General features: G+C 43.8%; 1 non-coding gene across 1 annotated transcript; it reads right to left on the bottom strand.

Annotated features, from left to right (window-relative positions):
- Positions 1-18,864: 18,864 nt before the first annotated feature.
- Positions 18,865-18,971, bottom strand: LOC123387725. The gene has a single exon (XR_006602221.1). It is a non-coding gene; the product is annotated as a U6 spliceosomal RNA (small nuclear RNA).
- Positions 18,972-20,619: the final 1,648 nt, after the last annotated feature.

Here is a 20,619-nt window from a genome sequence, read left to right on the forward strand (position 1 = left end):
AAAGAGACCTTTCATGATGGTCTTGTATCTTGCATCAGAACCTGGGGTTTGCCTGAGGACAGCCCATGAATCTACTGCTAGACAAGGTGGTAAGCAAGGAAACAGTCCAACGTTAGTTTTTTTCCTACCACCACTCTTACCTCAACAATTCAAGATCTTATTCAGAAAATAAAACTCTATGAAAGAATTTCACTTCATAAGACATTTCATATGAAGTTCTCCAGCCAAGAAAGGCTAGCTAGTTTCTTCAGGCACAAGATGGCAAGCTGCTCCCACAGATGCTGGTGTTTCTGGGCTGCTCAGAGAAAGGTGACTTCCAGACCTGGGACCCAGAGCCCTGAGAAGGGGGCCCTGGCTGGTGAGTGCTGAGGTGTCTGAGTTTGGACAGGAGCCTGCTGTGGCGGGAACTCAGATCTCTAGGAGGAGGCCCTGGGTAGCTGGGGCTGCGGTCTCTCAGAAGGGTATGGTGAATCTGGATTCACAAGCATTGGAAAAACTACAGACAGGATCAGGTAGGATCCAGCTGCCCCCTGGGTGGAAACATCGCCACCACAGTGGTGAACCATTATTGGAGCGAGAGTCCCAGGAACCTACAAACTGGGAGAAGGGGGCCGGAGAAAATCCCCTCCTCCTGCTGCCTCCATTTCCATCGAGCGCCCCTTAGGGGCAGAGCCTAAATGGTTGTGCGCAGGGGGAAACAGGAGGTTTCCAAAGCCCCAGCCTGGCTCCACAGAGCAGAGAATGGTGGGTTTGCCACCAAGAGACAAGGGCATAGACTGATACTGCCGGCTCTCCCCAAGACTGTCAGCCTCAGAATACGAAAGCTGTGATTTTCAAATATTTCCTCTGCTTGGAATGCAGTAAAAAGGTAAAATATCAAGGAAGGCAGAGAGGAACTGTAGTCTCCTGTTATGTCGGAAAAAGCGCACTCAGCTCAGAAGGTAGGCTTCCGATCAAACCTGAAGACAGTTGAGGGAGGCTTCTCCTGCATATTTTAGCAACCTCAGCATCAGTGAGGAGGACGGGCTGACTGAAGAACCGCGTTGTGCTAGAGATGCATAAACAGTAGACAACACTTGGGATGCCACTGGAAAATCAAAGGACAAGGATGAAGGCAGAGAAAAAGGGAAAAGGTAGAGTTTTTCTGGCATTTAAGAAAGAGTTGTGCATTGTGGTAAAAGACTGCTTCTCCTTGGAACTCATTAATTTTGAAGAAAGCAGCCTCGTTCTTCTGCTTCTGGGTCTGAAGCCCTGCATTCTCCTTTGTACTTCTGGAAAGTACCTGGAAAGCAGGCAAAAACTGGAACTCGTGTGAGCCCACCTGCGATCCCTCCCGGGGCATCAACCGCTGGTGGGCTCTCTCCCCATCGCTCCAAAACAAAATAGACCATTCAGTGGAGTAAGGTCAAACCATGTGTTGTGTTTTTGGAATGATTTCTGTGGAAGATATAGGACGTGTGGATGAATTAATGTGTATTAACTCAGAATAACACATGTTCGATGTCCTGGGATAGTCAGCGGGGTGCAGGCAACTGAGAAAAGGAAATCAGCAAATCCTAAGGAATTGACCTCCGTGACATTTGCGCTCGCAGCCAATGCCTGAGAGGATGAAGACCTTTTGAAGACCTCAGGATGGAAATCTCAGCCCCTCCCTCCACTTCCCGGCCTTCTTTCCAGGCCTCACGGCTACGCGGCTCCTGCCTCACCCACAGTCACACAAGGGCATCGTGGCCCCTGGACTGGGGTACCCTGCAAGGCCTTTTCCTATTAAATGATGACAGAGACGACACTGAGGTTTAGAACAGGAAAATATGACAAAATTATGCAATAAATGTATAAAAATGCCCTGAGGGTAAATGCATGATATACCTTCTAAAAACTCCCCACAGCTCTAACTGCCTATGATGATAGCTCTGAACCCTGTTGTTTGTTTTTGTCACGTTTAACTTCAGCTACTTGCTTTTGTGCAGAGTGGATGTTTTTCAAGTTCAAAGTGAAAACTATGCCTTTTATCTTTCTTATAAGGCTTTTCTAATCTTCACCTGGCATTCATGTGCTTTTGGCAACAGACGTTTCTATCCCGTCTCCTTACTGTTCCACTGTGACTCAATCCAACTAAGAAAATTTTAATGCTTTGTGGGTGCTTTAATTAGCTTTTTTAGGGGGGAAGTAATTATAATGTGGTAATAGTCCTTTAAGAAGTCAGCTACCTCTAGGATAGCTGTCCTCCTCTGAGGTTACAGACAAGGAACCAAGGAACTTTGAGGTCTCAGGCGATCAGTGAGTTCCCCCCAAATTGTACACAAGACTTGTGCATACGGCCTGTGCTTTTGTGAGAGAAGATGTCAACAGTTTTCTCTAGTTCCTCAGAGAATTTGTTGACCTCAAGAAGTTTGTGAATCCTGAACCTGTCTAAAATCTGTGATATGGGGGCGTCTGGGTGGCTCAGTGGGTTAAGCCTCTGCCTTCGACTCAGGTCATGATCCCAGTCCTGGGATCCAGCCCCACATCGGGCTCTCTGCTCAGCGGGGAGCCTGCTTCCTCCTCTCCCTCTCTCTGCCTGCCTCTCCACCTCCTTGTGATCACTGTCTGTCAAATAAAAAAATTTAAAAAAAAAAATCTTAAAAAAATAAATAAATAAAATAAATAAAATCTGTGATATGAATGAATGGAAGAAAACTGATAAATAAAACGGCTTTTGTTATCCATTCAATTTCCTTTCCCCACCTCCACCCCATTCACCTTGATCTCAACTCTCCCCCCGCTGACCCATACACAGTCCTACCCCCTACACTTAGTTCCTTTAATCAGTAATAGTTGGTCATGACTTTTCTGAGCTCTGTCTTTGGGGTTCAGCCAATTCCTTCCGAATCACACACAAGGCAATGGTTAGTGTGTAGAATCCACCTTCTCTGGGAGAAATATTCTGGGGAATAAGTGGCTTCATCTAACACAATCTTCTTGCCCTGGTGTGGGAAGGACCCTCAAGCGGTGGGTGGGAGGAAGTTCTCAGGAAAGGACAGTGACCCCTACTTCAAGTTGAAAAGAGAGGGAACAGCAGAGAGAAGCCAAGTGCAGCAGGAAGAGGAAAATAGAGGAAAGTAGACAGCAAGGGGGTCCCACCTGCCAAGCACCCCTCCTTTATGCCCCGGCTGAGCTTCCTGACAGCAGCCCCTTCCCAAGGGCTGGCCTGAGTGCCTGACATTTACACACACACACACACACACACACGCACACACACACACACACCACACCACCATCACTACCACCACCTGAGGCCTGCTAGCTCTTGCAGACGCTTTTATTCATTCAATCAGCAACACTTTGGAGGCCTAATTATGCAACAAACACGATACTCGACATTGAGGATCAAAGTGCAGTAAGTTTAGAGCCTAAAAAGACAGCAAACAGACCCACGTGGAGGTTACAGCGCAACTCCGCATGGGGACACACAGACAGGAGGGAAGGGGCATCACCGGTGGGCATCCCCAGCCTGTTGTGAGGACAGTAGCTGCCCGGAGGGTGGAACCCTATGCCCTGCCCACCAGAAATCTGGAGCCCGCACTGGCTGCTCTGTTCCGCTGAGTCCTACTCTATAGCTACTATATAGCTATAGTCCTACTCTATACCACATTTAAACCTAATGGGTAACATGGACAAAAATATAAACCATCTAACACACAAGGCTACAAAAAGATGCGCAGTGCTGCTGGCTGTAAAAACAATACAAATTAAAACAATACTAACAGAGGGGGCCTGGGTAGTTCAGTCAGTTAAGTGTTTGCCTTCAGCTCAGGCCATGATCTTGGGGTCCTGGGTTCGAGCCCTGCATCAGGCTCCCTAGGAGGGAGCCTGCTTCTGCCTCTTCTTCTACCCCTCCACCCTGCCCAACCCCCTGCTCGTGCTCTCTCTCTCTCAAATAAATAAATAAAATCTTTAAAATAATACTAATAAATGGATAAACATTTTAAAGACCGCTAACAGCCCGCACTGATGTGAATGCAGGAAAATGCACGTGCTGATGGGAGTATGAATTGTCATGATCTTTTGGAAAATAATTTGGCAATAGCCATAAATTAGAAATGCATAACCCTGTGGACCCAGAAGTCCCACTTTGGTATTTCTCCTACAGGAATAAAAGCACCATTATTGTTTAAAATAGAAAAGGAAAATAAAGTTGGAAACAAACTAAATGTCCACAATTAAGGAGAGACTGACTAGATTATGATCTCTGTACCAAGAAATATTGCGCAACCATGACAAAGAACAAGTTACATTTACGCATATTTGCCTAGGAATATACTAGTGATGTATCGCATAGAGGGAATGTATAAAAGAAAATTATGGGGGCACCTGGATGGCTCTGTCAATAGAACATGTGAGTCTTGTTCTCAGGGCGTGAGCTTAAGCCCCACGTTGGGTGTAGAGATTACCTAGAAAAAAAGAAAGTTATGGATAAATATATAAAACAGATTATTTTTAAATAAAATATGAAGAAAAAAAATGAGCATTTTAGCTGAGAAAGATACAGAAGGTTACAAATCAAACTATTCAGATTAGTTACCTCATAGGGTACAATCAAAGGGAAAGAGAAGATTATTGCATTTTTCTTAATATAGCTTTGCTTTGTGAGACTTGCCACAATGGGTATGATTTTTTTTCAGTAATTAGAAAAAATCAAGTCAAGAGAATGAGAAGACAAGTCACAAACTGAGAGTAAATCTTTGCCAGAGATATATCTGATACAGGAGGGTTAAAAATAACTCCTAGGGGCACCTGGGTGGCTCAGTTGGTTAAACATCTGCCTTTGGCTCAGGTCATAATCCCAGGGTCCTGGAATTGAGCCCTGAGTTGGGCTCCCTGCTCAGCAATGGGAAGTCTGCTTCTCCCTCTCCTTCTGCCCCCTGCCACCATGCTTTCTCTCTCTGTCAAATAAATAAAGTCTTTAAAAAAAATAAAAAAGAAGAAGAAGAAGAAGAAGCTTTTAAAACTCAACAATAAGAAAATAAAAACCTGTTTTAAAAAAGAGGCAAAAGATCTGAATAGACACCTCACCAAAAAAGATAGAAAAATGGCACATAAGCATAAGAAAAGATACTCAACATCATGTGTCATTAAGGAAATGCAAATTAATGCAAATTAAAACAATAAGGTACTGCTACATCCTTATTAGAATGACCAAAATCCAAAATATTGACAACACCAAATGTTGGCAAAGATATGGAGCAACAGGAACTCTCATTCACTGCTGGTGGGAAGGCAAAATGGTATGGCAACTCTGGAAGACAGTCTGGCAGGTTCTTACAAAACTAAATACACTCTTACCATATGATCTAGCAATCACCTTCCTTGGAATTTTTCCAAATGGGTTGAAAACTTATGCTCACAAAATCTGCACAGGGTGGTTTATAGCAGCTTTATTCAAAATTGCTTAAACAGCATCCAAGCTGTCCTTCCATAGGTGAATGAAGGTATAAACTGCAGTATATCTCTGCAATGGAATATTATTCAGCACAAAAGAGAAATGAGCTATCAAGCCAGGAAGTGGCCTGGAGGAAACTTATATGCACATTACTAAGTGAAAGAAGTCAAACCAAAAAGTCTGTATACTGAATGATTCCAGCTATAGAACATTCTAGAAAAGGCAAAACTATGACTAGAGTAAAATGATCAGAGATGGCCAAGGGTGGGGTGCAGCAGGAATGAACAGGTAGAGCACGGAGGATTTTTAGGGCAGTGAAACTACTCTGATACTACAAAGGTGCATATATATCATTGCATTTGTCAGAACCCACCAAGCATATGACACCAAGGACGAACTCTCAACTCTAAACTAATGATGTGTCCATGTAGCTTCATGGATTTTAACTGAGGTCCCGCTCTCTGATGGGGACGGTGATAGTGGGGAGGCGGGGCATGTGTGGAGGCAAGGGGTGGATGGGACATCTCTGTACTTTCTGCTTGGTTTTGCTATAAATCTAAAACTGCTCTTGAAAATAAAGTCTATTAAAAATTGGTTTAGTAATTTTGAAAAATTCTAGTAAAGTGTTCAGTTTTAGATATAGCCTGCTTGGAAATGATCATCACATGGGTTTGATTTGATCATGGCCCTGCCATTTAAGGGGATGCTTTGGAGTGGTTGAAAAGAATAAAATGGAATATGGATGCTGCGATGGAAACATTCCAGCCCTACAGATACGTAAAGAAAAGATGGCTTAGCAACATATACAGTGTGACACCATTTGTGCTGAAATAGAAACAACCCATGTGAGTACGTGTTTGTTAATGTACAGAAAATTGCAATCAGGAGGATAAGAGACTCTAAGCAGTGGCTGCCTGCCTACTTCTGGGGGGTGGAGGGAGGTCTCATACCCTCCTGTCCTGTCTGAACTTGATTAGATTAGTTTATACATAAGTAAAAACTCATTGTTTTAGGAAAAGCATCCCTTCCCCCTGCCCCGTGCCTCCTATCAACAGATGCACAGATGAACACTGAGACGGAGCCCAGTCATGAACACTCAAGTAGTTGGAGACCAGTGGTTATAGAGCCCATGTCATGTGGGACTCGATCCCAGGACTCGAGATCATGACCCGAGCCGAAGGCAGCGGCCCAACAGAATCAATCATCATTTTCTACATATGGAACATCCCACCACCACCAGCCCTCCAGGGTCACAAAAAGAAACGTCACAACCAAGTTAGGGTGTGTCCAACTTAAAGAATTATAGGGATGTCTACATTTACATAGTGCTTTACAATCTAAGAAAGGCAAAAAGACCCCTTTGAGGGATTTGTCTTTACGGAAGTAATATATAATATAAAATAATAATTTTAAAGGTACATCACAAACAGAATGGCAAACCTGTCCTCACTATCAACACCTACCAAAAAAATATCAAATAAATGCATCAACAAAGTGTACCATCCCGGGCCCTAGCTATTAAATGAGCAATTATGAGAGAATCCACTTCACACAAAATTTAAAACCCTCCCTGCATGGAAGGTCATATGTACATTGTGTTAAGGAACAGCCTAGAACGCATCGAAAGTTTGTCTTCAAAAGTACCCGGAAGTGCCTGGTTTTTCTCTTCAATTGCCTCTGTCCCAGGAGAGTAGTGTAAGTCTCGCCCAACAGCTGCAGGGGGGAACTGCGTGACAGGAATGCTGAGGGACATCTCACGCTTTCCCCTTCCCACTCACCCTAGACAGAGCAAAAACAGGCATATACGATACATATAGACTTCTGGTTATCTTTAAATATATTACCTGATAATGTTCCTCTCAATTTAAGATTTTGAAAAAATTTTTCCAGTAATTTAAAAGAAGCTTTTAAATGTCATAACATGGTTGAAAATAAACTTTTCAGTGGGAAAAAAAAATCTCGTTTTATGACAGACATCCATGGGGAAGTATCACTTGACTGATAGCTGACTTTTCAAGATCACGGACTCCACAAAGGGAGCACATGGTTGCTGTGTCAGTTACAGTAAAATATGAATAGTCATGGCCACCAGTTACTGACCACACACCATGTGTTTACAGGCACTCTAGCCTTAATCTTCACAATAACCCTACGAAGGGGCTACCCTTAGTCCCACTTCACAGATGAAAAAACTGAGGCAAAAAGCAGTCAAGCCTGCTCGAGGTCATATAGCCAGAGAGGCATGTCAGTACTTGATCCAGTGCCTTCAGAGCTCAAGGACCACGTCCCTTGAAAGGGATAAGAAGTAAGGGATGGCCAGCAAATCTAAAGCACAGCAATGGCCTGGCCATGAGCCGCATGCTAAGTGATCTGATCCAATCAGGCTTCCACTCTGAGAATAAGAGCTAGGCGACCTGACAGCAGCAGGTATCTGTGAGCTCACCGTGTGTCCAGAGAGTGTTTGGGGGCCGCCTGGTGTGATGCAGCATAGAAGCTTCAGAGCAGAGAAGAAGGGCTGAAGCTGAACCCGGGAACACAGCCTGGGTGGGTGACCCAATCCCATCAACGCCAAGCACGTGGATAACCATCCCAGAGGGCTTGCTATAATGGTTTACAAACGTCTACCATGTCCCATGCAGCCAAGACGTCACTTCTTGCACATCCTGGCATTTGGAGGCAGGGGGCCAACTGATCATGTTTCAGCCCAATTCAGCAAAAATGTATTATCCTTGACAATTCTATAAGTTGGCAGGGCTTACCTGGGGGGTTCTTGTGTTCCAGCAGTGCCTAATGGTACTCAGCTGGGGCTGGCACATCCAAGATGGCGTCACGCACATGACTGCCCCTCAGGTGGAGAGGACTGGCTAGACCACTCCTGACATGGTTGTTCATTATTCAGTAGTCTCGGGCAAGCCTTTTTACATGTCAGCTTGATCCCAAGAGGGCAATAACAGAATTAGCAAGACCAAGTAAGGCCTTCCAATGCATTCTATCAGTAGAAGCAAGTCACAAGGCCAGACCCAACTCAGGAAGAAATAAATTCCACTCCTTGATGGGAAAAGTGACATAAGCAAGAACTACTGGCAGCCATCTTTGCAGAAAATCTACCACAAAACATAAGTGGAAGCTGTTAAATCTTACTAAGCTACCAGGTGCCCTTCTGCCCTTCTCCCTTTCCTCCATGTTCCTGTCTAGAATGTAGGTGTGATGACCAGAACTTCAGCAGTCATCTTGCAACCACGAGGTCACCTGGAAGATGGAAGCTATGCACTGAAGATAGTAGAAAAAAAGAGAGGAGATTAGGTTCTAGGCGAGACAGAGGAGCTACTATACAGGACAAGGACTACATACTTCCAGAGTGTCTACACATTAAAAAATAATAAATAGGGGCGCCTGGGTGGCTCAGTGGGTTAAAGCCTCTGCCTTCAGCTCAGGTCATGATCCCAGGGTCCTGGGATCAAGCCCCACATTGGGCTCTCTGCTCTGCAGGGAGCCTGCTTCCTCCTCTCTCTCTCTCTCTCTCTCTCTGCCTGCCTCTCTGCCTACTTGTGATCTCTGTCTGTCAAATAAATAAATAAAATATTTTAAAAATAAATAAATAAATAAAAACAGATCTTACTTAGACAATAGTTATTTGTTTTTTCCCATAGACACAGGCTCAAATGTGAATAACTAACAGAAGGAATCAAATACCCACACTCACTTCCTATTTAAAAAAAAAAAAATAACTGAGGCACCTGGGTGGCTCAGTGGGTAAAAGCCTCTGCCTTTGGCTCAGGTCATGATCCCAGGGTCCTGGGATCGAGCCCTGAATCAAGCTCTCTGCTCAGCAGGTAGCCTGCTTTCCCCTCTCTCTCTGCCTGCCTCTCTGCCTACTTGTGATCTCTCTCTGTCAAATAAATAAATAAAATCTTAAAAAAATAAAAAATAACTAATAGTACATATTCTGATTGTTAAGTTCCATTACAGCCATATAAGATATACCAAAGTAAGACTGAAAGTAACAATTTAGTGACAAGTACCTTGCCTCTAAGATACTGGAAGGCAGTCCCTGGGAGCTTATGAGAAAGTGCTAAGAAGCCCCTCATATAAACACTGCCTAAGAAAAATATCTTTAATGTCTTTCAGCCAAAACTAAGCCCGAGTGCCTGTTCTGAATTCCTTACCATTTAGGAAGAAATAGTATGCAAATTTCAAATAGTATCACCATATCCTCCCTCCCCTTAGTTCTCATTTCCCATTCAATCAACAAACCCTCTCCAATAATTGAGGCTTTGTCTGATTCATAGATATGTAACCTGCCTGTTCTCTCCCCTTTCAAATTTTTTTTTTTTAAAGATTTTATTTATTTATTTATTTGACAGAGAGAGATCACAAGCAGTCAGAGAGAGAGGAGGAAGCAGGCTCCCTGCTAAGCAGAGAGCCCGATGCGGGACTCGATCCCAGGACTCTGAGATCATGACCTGAGCCAAAGGCAGCGGCTTAACCCACTGAGCCACCCAGGCGCCCCCCCTTTCAAATTTTTTTTAAAACATCAAACAAATAGGCAAGTTTTATGACACAAGAATAGGATTAAAAAAAAAAAAAAAAAAAAGATGTACCTCGGAAGACTCTATGACTGACAAACTGAAAAGTGGGAAGGCCATTTAGGTATTACAGGCCTGACAGTCACAGAGATGTAAGCTGGCAATGACCAACATACCCTCTGCTGTCAAATACAAGTGCAAAGGAAATGTCAGCCTCCAAACATAATACCTGTCTTGAAAAGTAGCTGAACTTGGCTATGTTATTATTTCACTCATTTTCATGTAGAGTTTGGCAAATGCTTTATCTGACTTTTGTATATATTTCAAAGTATTGGAGTATTTTATTTTCTCACCTATTTTAAAATAGGAGTTAGCTATCTAAAACAAATGGACTCGTTCCTGAAATACATTTAAACACAGAGTTCTGGGGTGCCTGGGTGGCTCAGTGGGTTAAAGCCTCTGCCTTTGGCTCAGGTCATATCTCAAGGTCCTGGGATCAAGCCCTGCATCGGGCTCTCTGTTCTGCAGGGAGCCTGCTTCCTCCTCTCTCTCTGCCTGCCTCTCTGCCTACTTGTGATCTGTCTCTGTCAAAGAAATAAATAAAATCTTTCTAATAAATAAATAAATACAGAGTTCTACTGACATAGGCAATTGAGACCTAGAATAATAATTTGTTGTGCTGTTTTGTAACACTTTGATCCTAAAGTCTATTTACACTAAATGTTTTTCTAGAGATTCCTCTTTGAATGTTCATCAAGGTACAGAAAAACACAGCACCTTGCGATTCATCTACGAATCCAGTTATAGGTTTATAACTTATTTGATAATCAGTCAAAGGAAAACCTGTTGCCTTCATGTTGCATCCATTTCTATTAACTATTAACATACATTTCTAGTAACTTTAGAATCCCAGCGATAACCAACGCATTCTTCACCAGAGACCTCCTCTGACTCCAGTGACCTGTTCTGAGTCATGTCCCCCACACACGGCAACCCACACAGCTCTCCTGCTGCCCACCTGCGCGCCCCACCGAGCTATGGGATCCGCTAGACTGTTTCCAGTTTGTGTTTGTTTTGCTTTGCTTTTACTTCCCATATCTTTGCTTCTGTTCTTCGCTTTCCTTCTTTTCCATCTTCCTCACTGCTTCAGCATCCACTGACTTTCGATCTTAAAACACCCCTAAAGGGGTGGCTGTTTCTTCCCGTCTGCAGCTCGTGATTTACCCACGCAGGTGCTCGAAACTCAGGGGCACAGACCCAGGCTGTACCACCCGGTTACAAAAGAAGCACTTTGGCCAAGGTCCTCGAGGGGATGCGTGCCCAGCACTCATAAAAATACCCACTCGGTCGCCTCTCCCATACACATCATCTCATCTGCATGATTTGTTTTTAAGCTAAAATACTATGAGCCCACTTAGCGGAAGGTCCTTTCAGATCTCCGGACCGTCAGCCCCGGGAGCCGCCACCGTGCCCAGGCGCGGATCCCCAAATCACTAGCCCGCCAACTGCTCGAGTCCGGGCACCAGACGCCAGACTCCGGCGCGAGACGCCGGAGCGGTGGACGCGGGCTCACCTGGATCCGCCGCGCAGACTCACCTGCTCAGTCGCGGACTCACCTGGGTCACTCTCAGACCCGGGAGCGGGTTCACCTGGTCACGGAGGGCTCACCTGGTCCGCGCACCTGGGTTCGCTTCCCGCCCGCGCTGCTGCGGCCGTTCGGGAGGCGGCTCCGCGCCGCTGCAGCCCTGCCCGCCGGGTCTGCAGGGAGGTCCAGCCAACTTCTCCGTGTGCCTCGAAAGGGACGGCAGCTTGGAATAAGTACACCCGATTTCGTGGGGTCTTGGCGTTCTCAGGCACCCCGCGAAGCCAGTTCCCTCCCAACACTGAGCGAGACCTCCCCGGCGCTCTTCCGTTTTCCTTTGGTTAGGGTATTAGCGGCGGGGCGCGGGGATCCATCGGAAACAGAAAACTAATTTTCCCCCTGCTGGTGATTGTGGGGAACTGCACGTGGTGGAACAAACCGGCCCCCGAGCTTCCTGCCCTCCTGCCTGCTAAGGCTGGGGGTCCTTCCCACCTCCCACCCCCATCAGAAGTCAGAAAACTTTCCATTTCTTCATTTTTGAAAGTGCCATACTAAGACAAGGCAACTCCGTGTTAGAAGCCTTCAGATTAATGAGAATGAGAAAAATTCAGACCTGTCACAAACTAATTTTTAACAACTGATTTCCCAGGAAAATTGCAAAGGTGAAAGAGAATAATGAGGCAGAAGAGTATCATGAGATTCCAGCTTTTGGTAACGGTAGACCAGTCTTCCTGCAGAAGACGATTATAAAAGCTGAGCAAAACATTTAAAAGCAATATTTGGAGGGCTTGGCGAATAACCAAAAGAAGACAGAAACTGCAAAGGAGAGCAACCTTGAAAGATGAACAGAAATTGTTGAGATTTGTGATTTGGTGGCTTTTCTCCCCCAAGGGCAGCCCCCTAAAAGCAGGAGCTGCTCCTGCCGCAGAGAGCCACAGCCTGACTGGCTGGGAGCGGACAGAAAACAGTTGGAGGCCAGCAGGAGAATGGGAAAGTTAGAGAGGTAACCCAGGGAGGCATCCGTGCAGAGGATGAGCCCCCCAATATATGCTGTATTGGTTTTCCATTGCTGCCATAACAAACTACTACAAGCTTAGTGGCTTAGAACAACACAGATCTATTATCTTACTCTGGAGGTCAGAGGTCGTGAACAGGTCTCACCAGGCCGAAGTTGATGTGTTGACAGGCTGTGTTCCTTTGCAGAGGCTGGAGGGGAGAATGCATTTTCTGCTCACTCGGGTTGTTGACAGACTGTAGTTACCTGAGGTCTATGACTGAGTGTCCTGCCTTCTTGCTGGCTGTCAGCTGAGCATCATTCCCAGCTTCCCCTGGGCACTGGGGCATTCCATGACTTGAGACTTCCCCTCCTCCAACTCCAAAGGCCTTACAACTTTGGGTTGAGTCCTTTTCATGCTTCAAATCTATCCTTTTTTTTCTTCTATCTCTCTGACCCACCTGGGAAGGATTCCCTGCTTTTAAGAATCATGTGATTCGATTGGGGCCACCCAGATTATCCACAATAACCTCCACATTTTAAGGTCAGTAACCTTCATCACATGTGCAAAATCCCACTTGCCATGTACAATAACATATTCACAGGTGATTAGGACATGGACAACTTCAGGGGGCCATCATGCTGCCTACCAGAATCTGACCCCTGCCTCAAAGATGTCACATCCTGATAGTACATTAAATACACTAGGTATGCCAATTCAATAACAGAGATTGTCAGATTGGATTAAAAACAAAATGAAACTTAAAAAAGACCCAACTGCACGCTATATACACCCCCCCCCCCCCAAAAAATGCACTTTGAGTACAAAGACACAAGTAGGGTGAAAGAAAAGGGATAGGGACACCTGGGTGGCCCAGTCAGTTAAGTGTCTGTCTTCAGCTCAGGTCATGATCCTGGGGTCCTGGGATCAAGCCCCACGTAGGGAGGGGGGGGTCCCTGCTCAGTGGGGAGTCTGCTTCTCCCTCTGCCTCTGCCCCCTACTTGAGCTCTTGCATGCTGTCTTGCTCTCAAATAAATAAATAATTTTTAAAAATAGTAATAATAAATAAAAAGAAGAAAGAAAGTAAAGGATAGAAAGAGTTACACCAGGCAGAGAGGAAGAATAAGAAATCTGAAGTAATCAGCAAACATATGAAAAGATGCTCAACGTCACTAATCCTAAGAGAAACACAAAACAAAACCACAGTGAGATATCGTCTCATATCCAGGAAGACAGTCACTAGGGAAAAAACAAGCAAGCCGGGCAATAACAAGTGTCAATGAGGGTGGGAGAGATGGAAATGCTTGTGACTGGGACTATGAAGTGGTACCACAACTATGGAAAACAGTGTGGAGGTGCCTCAAAAATTTAAAAATAGAATTACCATATAATCCAACAATCCCACTCCTGGGTAGCTATCTGAAAGAACTGAAAGCAGGATCTCAAAAAAAAAAAAAAAAAAAAAAAAAAAAAGCTTTGCATACCCATGTCCATCACAGAAGTATTCAAAGTAGCCAAGAAGTGGAAGCAACCTAAGTGTCTGTTGAAGGGGGAATGGATGAAGAAAATCTGGTAAATACACACAAGGAAATACTATGCTGCCTTGCAAGGAATCTGGGATGCCCTGGGATCAAACTGTACTTGGGGGGCTTCCTGTTTGGCTAGGGGTCTGCTTCTTCCTCTGCCTCTTCCTCTCCTCTGCTCATGCTCTCTCTCTCTCAAATAAATAAATAAATGAATAACTAAATAAATAAATAAATAAAATGTTTTTTTTTTTTAAAGGAATCAGAAGTGACTATATTAATATTTGACAAAATAAACTTTCAGGCAAAACATTGAGATAAAGTAGGAAATTTCAAAATGAGAAAGAGGTCAATGCATCAGGAAAACATAACAATGAAAGTATTTATGCACCTACTATCAGAGCTTCAACATGAATTAAGAAAAACTAACAGGACTATGGGGAGAAATAAGCAAGCACAAAATCATAGTGAAAGATTTTAAGAGCCTGCTCTTGATAATATATAGATTATCAAGACAAGTAACCAGCAAGCATATGAAAAGATGCTCAGCATCACTAATTCTAAGAGAAACACAAATCAAAACCACAGTGAGTGAGATACCATCTCATACCCAGGGAGACAGTCACTATGGAACAAACAAGCAAGCCAGGCAACGAATGTCAGTGAGGTCTTGATAATCTAGTAAACATAGAAAAATCAATAAAATATCTAAAAAACACTATAGTTCAGGGATTGGTGAACTATGATCTATGGGCCAAATCCCATGCATAAAGTTTTACTGGGAAATGGCCACACTCGCTTGCTTGCTTACATAGTGTGCATGGCTCTCTCTATGCAGCTGCTTTTACAGAACTGAGTAGATGCAACAGAGACCACATGCCTTGCAAAGCCTCAAGTACTTACTACCAAGCCCTTCGTGGGAAAAGTTTGCTAACTCTACTCATTTCAAGAGTGTGATTGACTGTTTGGTAAAGCTATTGTATAATAGCTGCTTTGAAGTCTTTGTCAGATAATTCCAACATCTGTGTCAATTTTGCTCTTGGTGTCTGTTGATTGTTTTGTTTTTTCCCATGTGAGTTGAGATTTTCGTGGTTTTTCATATGCCAAGTAACTTTGGATTGTCTCCTGGAAATTTTGAAATATTATATAATGAGACCCCAAGTCTTTTTTAAATCCTATGGAGAATGTACTTATTTTTGTTGTAGGCAATAGATCTGCTTAGGTTCACACTATAAGTTCAACCCACCTTCTGAGAGTTGTGGTTAAAATTTAGGTTCAGTTTCTAAAGCCTTTGAAATATTACTTGGGTAGATCCTACTACTCATTGGTCATCTGGAACCTGATTGATGGTCTGTTAATTCTCTTCTAAAGGTCTCTGTTAAACTGATCAGATCCATATGCGCACAGCTCAGTGAACTTGGAAATTCTCATATAACTTAATGGGATTTTCCCATAGAGCTAAAAAAGAGCTCTTCTTTCTCCATAATCTCACCAGGACTTTTGGTACTTTCCTACAATGCCCCTTTCTGGTTCTGGGGCCAGAAAGCTAGAGCTAGAAAGTTACTCCTTCGTTGTGTTCCTCTGTGACTGCTCCCATCTTTGGCCAAGTAGCAGGAGGCAGGAAGAGAAGGGGAGGAAAAGCAAGAGAGATTGGTTGACTGGAGATGAATGTTTCCCTTCCTGAGAATCTGGCTACTGCTGGCTCCTGTTGTGGCCTTTGCTGCTGCCAACAAAGGATGGCTTGGGGGTTAAGGCTCAAGAAATAGAGAGAAGGAAAAAAAAAAAAGAAAGAAAGAAACATGGAGAATTCCACACCCTCTCCAGCTACTCAGTCATAACTCAAGGGCTTCTCCTGGATCTCTCCCTACACACATCCCACTTCCCACTTCTGGGCTTCAGGTTAAACTGCATTCAGGCCCGGAGATAGCAAAGGAACAATAGTGGTAAACTCACCTCCAATTCATTGGCACTTTAAGTCCTCTTTTCATTCAACCTGCTACTATATACTTTTCAGTCTTCCTATGGGTGCTCTATGCAGTCTGCTCATGTTTTATGATTACAGTCAAGGGGAGAGACAGGATGGAGTGTGCTTACTCCAGAACAAGAATCCCAATAAGAGATTAAAGAGAAGATATCACTACAGATCTTGCAGACATGAGAAAGATAATAAGACAATATTACAAATAATTTTATGCCAATAAATTTGACAGTTTAGATGACATTAGACAAATTGCTTAAGAATACAGTTTACCAGGGCACTGGGTGGTTCAGTGGGTTAAGCCTCTGCCTTCTGCTCAGGTCATGATCTCAGGGTCCTGGGGTCGAGCCCTGCATTGGGCTCTCTGCTCAGTGGGGAGCCTGCTTCCCCCTCTCTCTCTGCCTGCCTCTCTGCCTACTTGTATATTTCTCTCTCTCTCTCTCTGTCAAATAAAATAAATAAAATCTTAAAAAAAAAAAAAAAACAGTTTGCCAAAACTAACACACACAAAAATCAAATAGCTTTAGATTTATTAAAGAAATCAAATTAGTTATCAAAAACCTTCCCAGAACACCCCAGCCCAAAAGAGTTTCATTAGTGAATTCTATCGAACATTTAGGGAAGAAAAATAGCAATCTTACAAAAAACTCTTCCAGGAGGCATTTGGGTGGCTCAGTCCGTTAACTGTCTTGATTCTTGATTTTTGGCTCAGGTCACGATCTCAGGGTCGACAGCTCAGTGGGGCGTCTACTTGGATTCTCTCTCTCCATCTCCTTCTGCCTCTCCCCTGAGCACACACTCTCTCTCTCTCATAAATAAATAAATCTTAAAAAACAAAAACAAAAACAAAAACCCAAAAACCAAAAACAAAAACAAAAGCAAAAAACACCTCTTTTGGAACGTGAAGGAGAAAGGCATCTTTTTCAGCTTATTTTGTGAGACCAGCATATCTCTGACACTCCACATTACATGATACAAATACAGAAAACATTCATAAAATATAAGTGAATTGGGGTGCTTGGCTGACTCAGAGAAGCATGAGACTCTTGATCTTGGGGTTATGGGTTCAAGCCCCACATTGGGTATGGAGATGACGTAAATAAATAAAACTTAAAAAAAAAATAAAATAGAAATGAATCAAATCCAACAATACACAAATGTATCATGAGAAAATGGGTTTTATCCCAGGAATACAGAGTTGGTATGACAAGGTCAATCAGTGTAATCCACTATATTTAGGTAATAAAGGAAAAAAATTATATCTCAACTGATGCAAAAAAAGAGGAAAAAAGCATTTGGCAAAATTCAAATTCCAAATTCACTTCTCTCTGCATGAATTAACTCATGGTCAATGTAGTTTTATTTTCAACCCCTTCAACTTCCTTTCCTTCCAGGATGATTTTGTAACAAATCCTTATTGAGACCCTGCTCTGTGCCAGGCTCTGGACGGGGGGTCCACGTACAGAGCAGCCAACGAGTCCTGCTGCCAGGTGTTCACATTTAGGAGTGGAACAGATAAATGGTGAATTAATAATTCACATAATGAGGTTACAATGACAGTAATAAAAACCAGTTATGGCAGAGAGTAACTTGATGGGCAAGGGTGTATGTGTTGGGGGGGAGTTCTTCATTCTAGAAGATAAGAAAGTCCTCTTGAGGGGGTGATATTTGAGCTGATCTTGGAATGATGAGGAAAAGCAGTCATGGGAAGGATCCTCACTCAAAGCAGAGAATAGCAAAGGCCCCGCGGTAGGTCTGAGCAGGACATGTTGAGTGACGGAGAAGGCCAGCGTAGCAGGGCTCGGGGTGAGGGTGGTGGTGGGGGGGGAGACAAGGTGAGGTCTGAAGTGGGGCAGCGACCGGCCATGCAGGGACCTGCAGAGCACAGCCAGGCGACTGTCCTCCAGGTGCAATGAGGGGCCTGGACACTCTGAGCAAGGATACTCCCTGTCCCCAAAACTAACTTACATTTTAAGAAAGCCACTTAGCCATGTGAAGAATGGACTGGGAGAGAGGAAGCAGGCAAGAAGGGATGCAGGAAAAGAATTTGGGGGGCCATGGGGGGTGCAGGCAAAAGGAGAGATTGGCCAGGGCATGCAGAGAAGTGACCAGATCTGCTCCTGATGGGGAGCTGGCACCCCAGGCAAGGCTGGGGAGAGGAAGCAGCAATGGCACTTGGTGGGGCTGAGACAGAGGAAGACTGGGTGGCAGGGCAGGTTGAGGGGGGAAATCAAGAGTGCCATCTGGGCCGCACTGCATCTGAGAAGACAAGTTACAATGCAGTCAGAGATGCTGAAGAAGCATCTGGATATAGGAGTGTGGTGCTCAGAGGTGAGAGAAGAACTGGAGGAAAGCTTCCTGGGGGGCAGGGGAAGTGGGCGTGCAGTGCACACAGTGCACACAGTGCACCCATCCTTTACTTTTTGCTGTACTGATTACTGAAGCAGGTAAAGAATCCAGAAACAGATGCAGCAATGTTGAAAAGCTTATATGTGATAAACTGGCATTTCTCCTATGCTGTGTACTCGTGAGGACTGTATGAGTTACAAGTCAGATGTTTAGAAAAGTACCTGCCACACATTCAATGTTCCTTACACTTTTTTAGACTTCAATTCCAACAGCAAAGGAGTAATTTACCTACTAAGAGATATCCACATAACTTGCTAACCATCTAGAAAAATGGGTCAGGTCTCAACCCTATACTTAAATAAAAATATATTTCATATTGCTTAAAGATGTGTATGGAAGAAATTAAACTAGAAAAGTATGAGAAAAACATTTGGTTGGATAGCTAGTTGTCTAGTCTTGGCATGAACGAAGATTTTTATTTTATTGTTTAATTTTTTTTCAGGCTTCACAAATTTGCATGCCATTCTGGCACAGGGGCCATGCTAATCTGCTCTGTATCCTTCCAATTTTAGTATATGTGCTGCCGAAGCAAGCGCTACGTGAGGCTTTTTTAATGCTACATAGGAGGGGCCCCTGGGTGGCTCAGTCGGTTAAGTGTCTCCCTCAACTCAAGTCATGATCCCAGGGTCCTGGGATGGAGTCCAACACTGGACTTCCTGCTCAGTGGGGAGTCTGCTTCTCCCTCTCCCTCTGACCCACTACTGCTTATGCTCTTTTATCTCTCGCTGTCAAATAAATAAATACAATCTTTAAAGCTGCACAGGAAACCCAGACCCAGTAATGAAAAACGTTCAACAACGTACAAAATCCTATATGGCAAAAATCCTATAAACCATGCCAAAGATAAGAGGTAAGAAAGTATTGCATTATATATGACAAGCAGAGAATGAATTTCCCCCAAGACACAAAGATCTCCTAGAAACTGATAAACGCAACAGAAGATTTCTCTTCACAGGAGAAAATGCAAAGCATCAAAGAACATGTGAAAAGAGACTTTATCTTGCTAGTATTGAGGTTAACCAATAGCCAGCACATCTTTTTTTTTTTTTTTAAGATTTTACTTATTTATTTGACAGAGATCACAAGTAGACAGAGAGGGAAGCAGGAGGTGGGGGTAAGCAGGCTCCCCGCTGAGTGGAGAGCCCAATGCTGAGCCTGATCCCAGGACCCTGAGACCATGACCTGAGCCTAAGGCAGAGGCTTGAACCCACTGAGCCACCCATGTGCCCCAGCCATCAGATTTTCTTACCCAACTTCCTCAGATATTAATGCTGGGAGTGCACATTGCTACAACCTATTTTGGATGATCTGGCAAATAAAAATGTGCACATCATTCCAGTCTATAATTTCTCTTTTAGAAATTCAGACAAATGAAATAAAAAGCATCAGTATATACAAGATTTTTGCTGTTATAAAAATATATGTACTGATCTGGAAAGATGTGTATGGCCTATGGTTAAGGAAAAAGGCAAGTTATATAGTAAGGGACTAACTTTCTACTTTTGGTTTAGCTTTTTTGTGTACATTTCGGCTTTTTAGTGTGTGTGTGTGTGTGTGTGTGTGTGTGTGTGTGTGGTGGTGGTGGTGGTGGTGGTGGTGGTGAGAAGGGATTTTTACACATTCAGCCATTTACTTACAGGTGGACATAGGAGAAGATACCCAACTGCTAAATGTCTGTCAGAGGAGGAGGATGGAAAGGTAGGAAGAGCAGATGAAGTAACTTTTCTTTTGAAACATTAAAATACGTCTATACAGATGTAAATATATTTTTCTCTTTATAACCTTCTGTATCATTTTGACATACACAGGCCAGATCTGAGGACCCAGAGGCTGAGGATATCTCTTGGCTAAGATGATCCTTGGCTTTGTACAGAAGAGCCATCAGGAAGCGGGAAGTGAAAGCAGAGTTTACTGAACAGCGGAAGTGAGAGTACAGCGGACAGGGAGTCTGGGACACCCCAAAAGGAAAGGAGAATGACTCTCTTCATCACTTGGCGTTAGTGGTTCAAACTGGAAAGGGTCCAGGGAACATGTTACTTCAGAAATCCAGGGTAGGATTGAATTCAAAGGTGAGTGACAGGTGAATAATAGGTGTTATTTCATAAATCATCGAAGGTGGAGGTACTGATGCCAGACTCTGGGTAAGGTTTATTCAAACCTGATGTCCTGGAACATGTTTGAGAT

The sequence above is a fragment of the Mustela putorius genome, unplaced genomic scaffold, assembly GCF_011764305.1.
Source record: "Mustela putorius furo isolate JIRA1106 unplaced genomic scaffold, ASM1176430v1.1 tig00003858_pilon_pilon_pilon, whole genome shotgun sequence".
Taxonomy (NCBI): Eukaryota; Metazoa; Chordata; class Mammalia; order Carnivora; family Mustelidae; genus Mustela; species Mustela putorius.